The following is a 14,275-nucleotide window of genomic DNA, read 5'->3' on the forward strand; positions in this document are numbered from 1 at the left end:
TAAATCAAAAACCAAAGTGCTTAAACCCAGCTACCCCATGCTCACGAGTTCAGTAATTTATTTAATCAACTCCTCGGCAAATCGAAGATAGGCGAACGTACAAAGCGAGTATAAATCAAAACCAAAGTGCTTAAACCCAGCTACCCCATGCTCCACGAGTTCAGTAATTTATTTAATCAACACCTCGGCAAATCGAAGATAGGCTACGAAGCGAGTATAAATCAAAAACAAAGTGCTTAAACCCAGCTCCCAATGCTCCCGAGTTCAGTAATTTATTTAATCAGCACCTCGGCACATCGCAGGGATGCGAACGAAGCGAGTATAAATCAAAAACCAAGTGCTTAAACCCAGCTACCCCATGCTCCCCGAGTTCAGTAATTTATTTAATCAACACCTCGGCACATCGGAGGAGGCGACCAAAGCGAGTATAAATCAAAAACAAAAGTGCTTAACCCAGCTACACCCAATGCTCCCGAGTTCAGTAATTTATTTAATCAGCACCTCGGCACATCGGAGGGACGCGAACGAAGCGAGTATAAATCAAAAACCAAAGTGCTTAAACCCAGCTACCCCATGCTCCCGAGTTCAGTAATTTATTTAATCAGCACCTCGGCAAATCGAAGTTAGGCGACCAAAGCGAGTATAAATCAAAAACCAAAGTGCTTAAACCCAGCTACCCAATGCTCCCCGAGTTCAGTAATTTATTTAATCAGCACCTCGGCACATCGCAGGGATGCGAACGAAGCGAGTATAAATCAAAAACCAAAGTGCTTAAACCCAGCTACCCCATGCTCCACGAGTTCAGTAATTTATTTAATCACTCCTCGGCAAATCGAAGGAGGCGAACGAAGCGAGTATAAATCAAAAACCAAAGTGCTTAAACCCAGCTACCCATGCTCCACGAGTTCAGTAATTTATTTAATCAACTCCTCGGCAAATCGAAGATAGGCGAACAAAGTATAAAATCGAGTATAAATCAAAATCAAAGTGCTTAAACCCAGCTACCCCATGCTCCACGAGTTCAGTAATTTATTTAATCAACACCTCGGCAAATCGAAGATAGGCTACCAAAGCGAGTATAAATCAAAAACAAAAGTGCTTAAACCCAGCTACCCATGCTCCCGAGTTCAGTAATTTATTTAATCAGCACCTCGGCACATCGGAGGGAGGCGAACGAAGCGAGTATAAATCAAAAACCAAAGTGCTTAAACCCAGCTACCCAATGCTCCACGAGTTCAGTAATTTATTTAATCAACACCTCGGCAATCGAGGAAGGCTACCAAAGCGAGTATAAATCAAAAACAAAAGTGCTTAAACCCAGCTACCCAATGCTCCCGAGTTCAGTAATTTATTTAATCAGCACCTCGGCACATCGAAGGGAGGCGAACGAAGCGAGTATAAATCAAAAACCAAAGTTCTTGAACCCAGCTACCCCATGCTCCCCGAGTTCAGTTATTTATTTAATCAGCACCTCGGAACAAACGCAGGGATGCGAACGATGCGAGTATAAATCAAAAACCAAAGTGCTTAAACCCAGCTACCCCATGCCTCACGAGTTCAGTAATTTATTTAATCAACTCCTCGGCAAATCGAAGGGACGCGAACGAAGCGAGTATAAATCAAAAACCAAAGTGCTTAAACCCAGCTACCCCATGCTCCACGAGTTCAGTAATTTATTTAATCAACTCCTCGGCAAATCGAAGATAGGGCGAACAAAGTATAAATCAAAATCGAGTATAAATCAAAATCAAAGTGCTTAAACCCAGCTACCCCATGCTCCCCGAGTTCAGTAATTTATTTAATCAACACCTCGGCACATCGGAGGAGGCTACCAAAGCGAGTATAAATCAAAAACAAAAGTGCTTAACCCAGCTACCCATGCTCCCTGAGTTCAATAATTTATTTAATCAGCACCTCGGCACATCGGAGGGACGCGAACGAAGCGAGTATAAATCAAAAACAAAGTGCTTAAACCCAGCTACCCATGCTCCACGAGTTCAGTAATTTATTTAATCAGCACCTCGGCACATCGCAGGGATGCGAACGAGCGAGTATAAATCAAAACCAAAGTGCTTAACCCAGCGACCCAATGCTCCCCGAGTTCAGTAATTTATTTAATCAACACCTCGGCACATCGGAGGAAGGCGACCAAAGCGAGTATAAATCAAAAACAAAAGTGCTTAAACCCAGCTACCCAATGCTCCCCGAGTTCAGTAATTTATTTAATCAGCACCTCGGCAAATCGAAGTTAGGCGACCAAAGCGAGTATAAATCAAAAACCAAAGTCTTGAACCCAGCGACCCAATGCTCCCGAGTTCAGTAATTTATTTAATCAGCACCTCGGCACAACGCAGGGATGCGAACGATGCGAGTATAAATCAAAAACCAAAGTGCTTAAACCCAGCTACCCCATGCTCCACGAGTTCAGTAATTTATTTAATCAACTCCTCGGCAAATCGAAGGGACGCGAACGAAGCGAGTATAAATCAAAAACCAAAGTGCTTAAACCCAGCTACCCCATGCTCCACGAGTTCAGTAATTTATTTAATCAACTCCTCGGCAAATCGAAGATAGGCGAACAAAGTATAAATCAAAATCAGAGTATAAATCAAAATCAAAGCGCTTAAACCCAGCTACCCCATGCTCCCGAGTTCAGTAATTTATTTAATCAACACCTCGGCAAATCGAAGGATAGGCTACCAAAGCGAGTATAAATCAAAAACAAAAGTGCTTAACCCAGCTACACCCCATGCTCCCGAGTTCAGTAATTTATTTAATCAGCACCTCGGCACAATCGGAGGGACGCGAACGAAGCGAATATAAATCAAAAACCAAAGTGCTTAAACCCAGCTACCCCATGCTCCACGAGTTCAGTAATTTATTTAATCAGCACCTCGGCACATCGCAGGGATGCGAACGAAGCGAGTATAAATCAAAAACCAAAGTGCTTAAACCCAGCTACCCAATGCTCCCCGAGTTCAGTAATTTATTTAATCACACCTCGGCACATCGGAGGAAGGCTACCAAAGCGAGTATAAATCAAAACAAAAGTGCTTAAACCCAGCTACCCAATGCTCCCCGAGTTCAGTAATTTATTTAATCAGCACCTCGGCAAATCGAAGTTAGGCGACCAAAGCGAGTATAAATCAAAAACCAAAGTTTTGAACCCAGCTACCCAATGCTCCCGAGTTCAGTAATTTATTTAATCAGCACCTCGGAACAACGCAGGGATGCGAACGATGCGAGTATAAATCAAAAACCAAAGTGCTTAAACCCAGCTACCCCATGCTCACGAGTTCAGTAATTTATTTAATCAACTCCTCGGCAAATCGAAGGGACGCGAACGAAGCGAGTATAAATCAAAAACCAAAGTGCTTAAACCCAGCTACCCATGCTCCACGAGTTCAGTAATTTATTTAATCAACTCCTCGGCAAATCGAAGATAGGCAAAGTATAAACCAAAGCGAGTATAAATCAAAATCAAAGTGCTTAAACCCAGCTACCCCATGCTCCACGAGTTCAGTAATTTATTTAATCAACTCTCGGCAAATCGAAGATAGGCGACAAGCGAGTATAAATCAAAAACCAAAGTGCTTAAACCAGCTACCCCATGCTCCCCGAGTTCAGTAATTTATTTAATCAGCACCTCGGCACATCGCAGGGATGCGAACGAAGCGAGTATAAATCAAAAACCAAAGTGCTTAAACCCAGCTACCCATGCTCCCCGAGTTCAGTAATTTATTAATCAACACCTCGGCACATCGGAGGAAGGCGACCAAAGCGAGTATAAATCAAAAACAAAAGTGCTTAACCCAGCTACCCATGCTCCCGAGTTCAGTAATTTATTTAATCAGCACCTCGGCAATCGAGGGACGCGAACGAAGCGAGTATAAATCAAAAACCAAAGTGCTTAAACCCAGCTACCCCATGCTCACGAGTTCAGTAATTTATTTAATCAGCACCTCGGCACATCGCAGGGATGCGAACGAAGCGAGTATAAATCAAAAACAAAGTGCTTAAACCCAGCTACCCATGCTCCCCGAGTTCAGTAATTTATTTAATCAGCACCTCGGCAAATCGAAGAAGGCTACGAAAGCGAGTATAAATCAAAAACCAAAGTGCTTAAACCCAGCTACCCAATGCTCCCCGAGTTCAGTAATTTATTTAATCAGCACCTCGGCACATCGAAGGGATGCGAACGAAGCGAGTATAAATCAAAAACCAAAGTGCTTAAACCCAGCTACCCAATGCTCCCCGAGTTCAGTAATTTATTTAATCAACACCTCGGCAAATCGGAGGAGGCGACCAAAGCGAGTATAAATCAAAAACAAAAGTGCTTAAACCAGCTACCCAATGCTCCCCGAGTTCAGTAATTTATTTAATCAACACCTCGGCACATCGGGGAAGGCGAACGAAGCGAGTATAAATCAAAAACCAAAGTGCTTAAACCCAGCTACCCAATGCTCCCCGAGTTCAGTAATTTATTTAATCAGCACCTCGGCAAATCGAAGGGAGGCGACCAAAGCGAGTATAAATCAAAACCAAAGTGCTTAACCCAGCTACACCATGCTCCCGAGTTCAGTAATTTATTTAATCAGCACCTCGGCACATCGGAGGACGCGAACGAAGCGAGTATAAATCAAAAACCAAAGTGCTTAAACCCAGCTACCCCATGCTCCACGAGTTCAGTAATTTATTTAATCAACTCCTCGGCAAATCGAAGTTAGGCGAACAAAGCGAGTATAAATCAAAAACCAAAGTTCTTGAACCAAGCGACCCAATGCTCCCCGAGTTCAGTAATTTATTTAATCAGCACCTCGGCAAATCGAAGGGACGCGAACGAAGCGAGTATAAATCAAAACCAAAGTGCTTAAACCCAGCTACCCCATGCTCCACGAGTTCAGTAATTTATTTAATCAACTCCTCGGCAAATCGAGAAGGCGGAACAAAGAAACAAAATCGAGTATAAATCAAAATCAAAGTGCTTAAACCAGCTACCCCATGCTCCACGAGTTCAGTAATTTATTTAATCAACACCTCGGCAATCGAGGGAAGGCGACCAAAGCGAGTATAAATCAAAAACAAAAGTGCTTAAACCCAGCTACAATGCTCCCCGAGTTCAGTATTTTATTTAATCAACACCTCGGCACATCGAGGAAGGCTACCAAAGCGAGTATAAATCAAAAACCAAAGTGCTTAAACCCAGCTACCCATGCTCCCGAGTTCAGTAATTTATTTAATCAGCACCTCGGCACATCGCAGGGACGCGAACGAAGCGAGTATAAATCAAAAACCAAAGTGCTTAAACCCAGCTACCCAATGCTCCCCGAGTTCAGTAATTTATTTAATCAACACCTCGGCACATCGGAGGAAGGCGACCAAAGCGAGTATAAATCAAAAACAAAAGTGCTTAAACCCAGCTACCCATGCTCCCCGAGTTCAGTAATTTATTTAATCAAGCACCTCGGCACATCGAAGGGAGGCGACCAAAGCGAGTATAAATCAAAAACAAAAGTGCTTAAACCCAGCTACCCAATGCTCCCGAGTTCAGTAATTTATTTAATCAGCACCTCGGAACAACGCAGGGATGCGAACGAAGCGAGTATAAATCAAAAACCAAAGTGCTTAAACCCAGCTACCCCATGCTCCACGAGTTCAGTAATTTATTTAATCAACTCCTCGGCAATCGAAGGGACGCGAACGAAGCGAGTATAAATCAAAAACCAAAGTGCTTAAACCCAGCTACCCCATGCTCCACGAGTTCAGTAATTTATTTAATCAACTCCTCGGCAAATCGAAGATAGGCGAACAAAGTATAAATCAAAATCGAGTATAAATCAAAATCAAAGCGCTTAAACCCAGCTACCCCATGCTCCCCGAGTTCAGTAATTTATTTAATCAACACCTCGGCACATCGAGGAAGGCTACCAAAGCGAGTATAAATCAAAAACAAAAGTGCTTAACCCAGCTACACCATGCTCCCTGAGTTCAGTAATTTATTTAATCAGCACCTCGGCACATCGGAGGGACGCGAACGAAGCGAGCATAAATCAAAAACCAAAGTGCTTAAACCCAGCTACCATGTCCGAGTTCAGTATTTTAATCCACCTCGCAATCGAGGATGCAACGGCAGTATAAATCAAAAACCAAAGCTTAACCAGCGACCCAATGCTCCCGAGTTCAGTAATTTATTTAATCAACACCTCGCACATCGGAGGAAGGCTACCAAAGCGAGTATAAATCAAAAACAAAAGTGCTTAAACCCAGCTACCCATGCTCCCGAGTCAGTAATTTATTTAATCAGCACCTCGGCAAATCGAAGAGCGACCAAGCGAGTATAAATCAAAAACCAAAGTTCTTAAACCCAGCACCCATGCTCCCGAGTTCAGTAATTATTAATCATACCTCGCAATCGAGGATGGCGAAAAGCGAGTATAAATCAAAAACAAAGTGCTTAAACCCAGCTACCCATGCTCCCGAGTTCGGTAATTTATTTAATCAACTCCTCGGCAAATCGAAGGACGCGACGAAGCGAGATAAATCAAAAACCACAGTGCTTAAACCCAGCTACCCCATGCTCCACGAGTTCAGTAATTTATTTAATCAACTCCTCGGCAATCGAAGATAGGCGAACAGTATAAATCAAATCAGAGTATAAATCAAAATCCAAAGCGCTTAAACCCAGCTACCCATGCTCACGAGTTCCAGTAATTATTTAATCAATACCTGGCAAATCGAGGAGGCTACCAAAGCGAGTATAAAATCAAAAACAAAAGTGCTTAACCCAGCTACCCACAGCGCTCCTGAGTTCAATAATTTATTTAATCAGCACCTCGGCACATCGGAGGGACGCGAACGAAGCGAGTATAAATCAAAAACCAAAGTGCTTAAACCCAGCTACCCATGCTCACGAGTTCAGTAATTTATTTAATCAGCACCTCGGCACATCGCAGGGATGCGAACGATGCGAGTATAAATCAAAAACAAATGCTTAAACCCAGCTACCCAATGCTCCCGAGTTCAGTAATTTATTTAATCAACACCTCGGCACATCGGAGGAAGGCTACCAAAGCGAGTATAAATCAAAAACAAAAGTGCTTAAACCCAGCTACCCAATGCTCCCCGAGTTCAGTAATTTATTTAATCAGCACCTCGGCAAATCGAAGGAGGCGAACAAAGCGAGTATAAATCAAAAACCAAAGTGCTTGAACCCAGCTACCCAATGCTCCCGAGTTCAGTAATTTATTTAATCAGCACCTCGGAACACGCAGGGATGCGAACGATGCGAGTATAAATCAAAAACCAAAGTGCTTAAACCCAGCTACCCCATGCTCCACGAGTTCAGTAATTTATTTAATCAACTCCTCGGGCAAATGGAAGGGACGCGAACGAAGCGAGTATAAATCAAAACCACATGCTTAACCCAGCTACCCATGCTCCACGAGTTCAGTAATTTATTTAATCAACTCCTCGGCAATCGGATAGGCGAACAAAGTATAATAATCAGAGTATAAATCAAAATAAAGGCCTTAAACCCAGCTACCCATGCTCCACGAGTTCAGTAATTTATTTAATCAACTCCTCGCAAATCGAGATAGGCTTAACCAAAGCGAGTATAAATCAAATCAAAGGCTTAAACCCAGCTACCCCATGCTCCCCGAGTTCAGTAATTTATTTAATCAGCACCTCGGCACATCGCAGGGATGCGAACGAAGCGAGTATAAATCAAAAACCAAAGTGCTTAAACCCAGCTACCCCATGCTGCACGAGTTCAGTAATTTATTTAATCAATACCTCGGCACATCGGAGGAGGCTACCAAAGCGAGTATAAATCAAAAACAAAAGTGCTTAACCCAGCTACACCACGTTCCCTGAGATCAATAATTTATTTAATCAGCACCTCGGCACACCGGAGGGACGCGAACGAAGCGAATATAAATCAAAAACCAAAGTGCTTAAACCCAGCTACCCCATGCTGCACGAGTTCAGTAATTTATTTATCAGCACCTCGGCACATCGCAGGGATGCGAACGATGCGAGTATAAATCAAAAACCAAAAGTTCTTGAACCCAGCGACCCAATGCTCCCCGAGTTCAGTCATTTTATTTAATCAACACCTCGGACAAATCGGAGGGAAAGGCTTACCCAAAGCCGAGTAATTGAAATCAAAAAAACCAACAAAGTGCTTAAACCCAGCTACCCAATGCTCCCCGAGTTCAGTAATTTATTTAATCAGCACCTCGGCAAATCGAAGTTAGGCGACCAAAGCGAGTATAAATCAAAAAACCAAAGTTCTTGAACCCAGCGACCCAATGCTCCCGAGTTCAGTAATTTATTTAATCAGCACCTCGGCAAATCGCAGGGAGGCGAACGAAGCGAGTATAAATCAAAAACCAAAGTGCTTAAACCCAGCTACCCATGCTCCACGAGTTCAGTAATTTATTTAATCAACACCTCGGCAAATCGAAGGGAGGCGAACGAAGCGAGTATAAATCAAAAACCAAAGTGCTTAAACCCAGCTACCCCATGCTCCCCGAGTTCAGTAATTTATTTAATCAGCACCTCGGCAAATCGAAGGGAGGCGACCAAAGCGAGTATAAATCAAAAACCAAAGTGCTTAAACCCAGCTACCCCATGCTCCCGAGTTCAGTAATTTATTTAATCAACACCTCGGCACATCGGAGGAAGGCTACCAAAGCGCGAGTATAAATCAAAAACAAAAGTGCTTAAACCCAGCTACCCCATGCTCCCGAGTTCAGTAATTTATTTAATCAGCACCTCGGCAAATCGAAGGACGCGAACGAAGCGAGTATAAATCAAAAACCAAAGTGCTTAAACCCAGCTACCCATGCTCCCCGAGTTCAGTAATTTATTTAATCAGCACCTCAGCAAATCGAAGTTAGGCTACCAAAGCGAGTATAAATCAAAAACAAAAGTGCTTAAACCCAGCTACCCAATGCTCCCGAGTTCAGTAATTTATTTAATCAGCACCTCGGCACATCGAAGGGATGCGAACGAAGCGAGTATAAATCAAAAACCAAAGTGCTTAAACCCAGCTACCCCATGCTCCACGAGTTCAGTAATTTATTTAATCAACACCTCGGCACATCGCAGGGACGCGAACGAAGCGAGTATAAATCAAAAACCAAAGTGCTTAAACCCAGCTACCCCATGCTCCACGAGTTCAGTAATTTATTTAATCAACACCTCGGCACATCGGAGGAAGGCTACCAAAGCGAGTATAAATCAAAAACAAAAGTGCTTAACCCAGCTACACCACGCTCCCTGAGATCAATAATTTATTTAATCAGCACCTCGGCACACCGGAGGGACGCGAACGAAGCGAGTATAAATCAAAAACCAAAGTGCTTAAACCCAGCTACCCCATGCTCCACGAGTTCAGTAATTTATTTAATCAGCACCTCGGCACATCGCAGGGATGCGAACGAAGCGAGTATAAATCAAAAACCAAAGTGCTTAAACCCAGCGACCCAATGCTCCCCGAGTTCAGTAATTTATTTAATCAACACCTCGGCACATCGGAGGGAAGGCTACCAAAGCGAGTATAAATCAAAAAACAAAAGTGCTTAAACCCAGCTACCCAATGCTCCCCGAGTTCAGTAATTTATTTAATCAGCACCTCGGCAAATCGAAGAAGGCGACCAAAGCGAGTATAAATCAAAAACCAAAGTTCTTAAACCCAGCTACCCAATGCTCCCGAGTTCAGTAATTTATTTAATCAGCACCTCGGAACAACGCAGGGATGCGAACGATGCGAGTATAAATCAAAAACCAAAGTGCTTAAACCCAGCTACCCCATGCTCCACGAGTTCAGTAATTTATTTAATCAACTCCTCGGCAAATCGAAGGGACGCGAACGAAGCGAGTATAAATCAAAAACCAAAGTGCTTAAACCCAGCTACCCCATGCTCCACGAGTTCAGTAATTTATTTAATCAACTCCTCGGCAAATCGAAGATAGGCGAACAAAGTATAAATCAAAATCAGAGTATAAATCAAAAAAACAAAAGCGCTTAAACCCAGCTACCCCATGCTCCCCGAGTTCAGTAATTTATTTAATCAACTCCTCGGCAAATCGAAGAAGGCTACCAAAGCGAGTATAAATCAAAAACAAAAGTGCTTAAACCCAGCTACACCATGCTCCCTGAGTTCAATAATTTATTTAATCAGCACCTCGGAACACCGGAGGGACGCGAACGAAGCGAATATAAATCAAAAACCAAAGTGCTTAAACCCAGCTACCCCATGCTCCACGAGTTCAGTAATTTATTTAATCAGCACCTCGGCACATCGCAGGGATGCGAACGATGCGAGTATAAATCAAAAACCAAAGCGCTTAAACCCAGCTACCCCATGCTCCCCGAGTTCAGTAATTTATTTAATCAACACCTCGGCACATCGGAGGAAGGCTACAAAGCGAGTATAAATCAAAAACAAAAGTGCTTAAACCCAGCTACCCAATGCTCCCCGAGTTCAGTAATTTATTTAATCAGCACCTCGGCAAATCGAAGTTAGGCGACAAAGCGAGTATAAATCAAAAACCAAAGTGCTTAAACCCAGCTACCCCATGCTCCCCGAGTTCAGTAATTTATTTAATCAGCACCTCGGCACATCGGAGGAGGCGACCAAAGCGAGTATAAATCAAAAACAAAGTGCTTAAACCCAGCTACCCCATGCTCCCACGAGTTCAGTAATTTATTTAATCAGCACCTCGGCAAATCGAAGGACGCGAACGAAGCGAGTATAAATCAAAAACCAAAGTGCTTAAACCCAGCTACCCAATGCTCCCCGAGTTCAGTAATTTATTTAATCAGCACCTCGGCAAATCGAAGTTAGGCGACCAAAGCGAGTATAAATCAAAATCAAAGCGCTTAAACCCAGCTACACCATGCTTCCCGAGTTCAGTAATTTATTTAATCAGCACCTCGGCACATCGAAGGACGCGAACGAAGCGAGTATAAATCAAAAACCAAAGTGCTTAAACCCAGCTACCCCATGCTCCACGAGTTCAGTAATTATTTAATCAACTCCTCGGCAAATCGAAGATAGGCTACCAAAGCGAGTATAAATCAAAAACAAAAGTGCTTAAACCCAGCTACCCCAATGCTCCCGAGTTCAGTAATTTATTTAATCAGCACCTCGGCACATCGCAGGGATGCGAACGATGCGAGTATAAATCAAAAACCAAAGTGCTTAAACCCAGCTACCCCATGCTGCACGAGTTCAGTAATTTATTTAATCAGCACCTCGGCACATCGCAGGGAGGCGAACGAAGCGAGTATAAATCAAAAACCAAAGTGCTTAAACCCAGCTACCCCATGCTCCACGAGTTCAGTAATTTATTTAATCAATACCTCGGCACATCGGAGGAAGGCTACCAAGCGAGTTATAAATCAAAAACAAAAGTGCTTAACCCAGCTACACCACGTTCCCTGAGATCAATATTTATTTAATCAGCACCTCGGCACATCGGAGGGATGCGAACGAAGCGAGTATAAATCAAAAACCAAAGTGCTTAAACCCAGCTACCCCATGCTGCACGAGTTCAGTAATTTATTTAATCAGCACCTCGGCACATCGCAGGGATGCGAACGATGCGAGTATAAATCAAAAACCAAAGTTCTTGAACCCAGCGACCCAATGCTCCCCGAGTTCAGTCATTTATTTAATCAACACCTCGGCACATCGGAGGAAGGCTACCAAAGCGAGTATAAATCAAAAACAAAAGTGCTTAAAACCCAGCTACCCAATGCTCCCGAGTTCAGTAATTTATTTAATCAGCACCTCGGCAAATCGAAGTTAGGCGACCAAAGCGAGTATAAATCAAAAACCAAAGTTCTTGAACCCAGCGACCCAATGCTCCCCGAGTTCAGTAATTTATTTAATCAGCACCTCGGAACAACGCAGGGATGCGAACGATGCGAGTATAAATCAAAAACCAAAGTGCTTAAACCCAGCTACCCCATGCTGCACGAGTTCAGTAATTTATTTAATCAATACCTCGGCACATCGGAGGAAGGCTACCAAAGCGAGTATAAATCAAAAACAAAAGTGCTTAACCCAGCTACACCACGTTCCCTGAGATCAATAATTTATTTAATCAGCACCTTGGCACACCGGAGGGACGCGAACGAAGCGAATATAAATCAAAAACCAAGTGCTTAAACCCAGCTACCCCATGCTGCACGAGTTCAGTAATTTATTTAATCAGCACCTCGGCACATCGCAGGGATGCGAACGATGCGAGTATAAATCAAAAACCAAAGTTCTTGAACCCAGCGACCCAATGCTCCCCGAGTTCAGTCATTTATTTAATCAACACCTCGGCACATCGGAGGAAGGCTACCAAAGCGAGTATAAATCAAAAACAAAAGTGCTTAAACCCAGCTACCCAATGCTCCCCGAGTTCAGTAATTTATTTAATCAGCACCTCGGCAAATCGTAGTTAGGCGACCAAAGCGAGTATAAATCAAAATCAATGCGCTTAACCCAGCTACCCCATGCTCCCCGAGTTCAGTAATTTATTTAATCAACACCTTGGCACATCGGAGGAAGGCTACCAAAGCGAGTATAAATCAAAAACAAAAGTGCTTAAACCCAGCTACCCCATGCTCCGCGAGTTCAGTAATTTATTTAATCAGCACCTCGGCAAATCGAAGGGACGCGAACGAAGCGAGTATAAATCAAAAACCAAAGTGCTTAAACCCAGCTACCCAATGCTCCCCGAGTTCAGTAATTTATTTAATCAGCACCTCGGCAAATCGAAGTTAGGCGACCAAAGCGAGTATAAATCAAAATCAATGCGCTTAACCCAGCTACACCACGCTCCCTGAGATCAATAATTTATTTAATCAGCACCTCGGCACACCGAAGGGACGCGAACGAAGCGAATATAAATCAAAAACCAAAGTGCTTAAACCCAGCTACCCCATGCTCCACGAGTTCAGTAATTTATTTAATCAACTCCTCGGCAAATCGAAGATAGGCTACCAAAGCGAGTATAAATCAAAAACAAAAGTGCTTAAACCCAGCTACCCAATGCTCCCCGAGTTCAGTAATTTATTTAATCAGCACCTCGGCACATCGCAGGGATGCGAACGATGCGAGTATAAATCAAAAACCAAAGTGCTTAAACCCAGCTACCCCATGCTGCACGAGTTCAGTAATTTATTTAATCAGCACCTCGGCACATCGCAGGGATGCGAACGATGCGAGTATAAATCAAAAACCAAAGTGCTTAAACCCAGCTACCCCATGCTGCACGAGTTCAGTAATTTATTTAATCAATACCTCGGCACATCGGAGGAAGGCTACCAAAGCGAGTATAAATCAAAACAAAAGTGCTTAACCCAGCTACACCACGTTCCTGAGATCAATAATTTATTTAATCAGCACCTCGGCACACCGGAGGGACGCGAACGAAGCGAATATAAATCAAAAACCAAAGTGCTTAAACCCAGCTACCCCATGCTGCACGAGTTCAGTAATTTATTTAATCAGCACCTCGGCACATCGCAGGGATGCGAACGATGCGAGTATAAATCAAAAACCAAAGTTCTTGAACCCAGCGACCCAATGCTCCCCGAGTTCAGACATTTATTTAATCAACACCTCGGCACATCGGAGGAGGCTACCAAAGCGAGTATAAATCAAAAACAAAAGTGCTTAAACCCAGCTACCCAATGCTCCCGAGTTCAGTAATTTATTTAATCAGCACCTCGGCAAATCGAAGTTAGGCGACCAAAGCGAGTATAAATCAAAAACCAAAGTTCTTGAACCCAGCGACCCAATGCTCCCCGAGTTCAGTAATTTATTTAATCAGCACCTCGGAACAACGCAGGGATGCGAACGATGCGAGTATAAATCAAAAACCAAAGTGCTTAAACCCAGCTACCCCATGCTCCACGAGTTCGGTAATTTATTTAATCAACTCCTCGGCAAATCGAAGGGACGCGAACGAAGCGAATATAAATCAAAACCAAAGTGCTTAAACCCAGCTTACCCCATGCTCCCCGAGTTCAGTAATTTATTTAATCAGCACCTCGGCAAATCGTAGTTTAGGCGACCAAAGCGAGTATAAATCAAAATCAATGCGCTTAACCCAGCTACCCCATGCTCCCCGAGTTCAGTAATTTATTTAATCAACACCTTGGCACATCGGAGGAAGGCTACCAAAGCGAGTATAAATCAAAAACAAAAGTGCTTAAACCCAGCTACCCCATGCTCCGCGAGTTCAGTAATTTATTTAATCAGCA

Source organism: Nasonia vitripennis (genome assembly GCF_009193385.2).
Source record: "Nasonia vitripennis strain AsymCx chromosome 5 unlocalized genomic scaffold, Nvit_psr_1.1 chr5_random0003, whole genome shotgun sequence".
Lineage (NCBI taxonomy): Eukaryota > Metazoa > Arthropoda > Insecta > Hymenoptera > Pteromalidae > Nasonia > Nasonia vitripennis.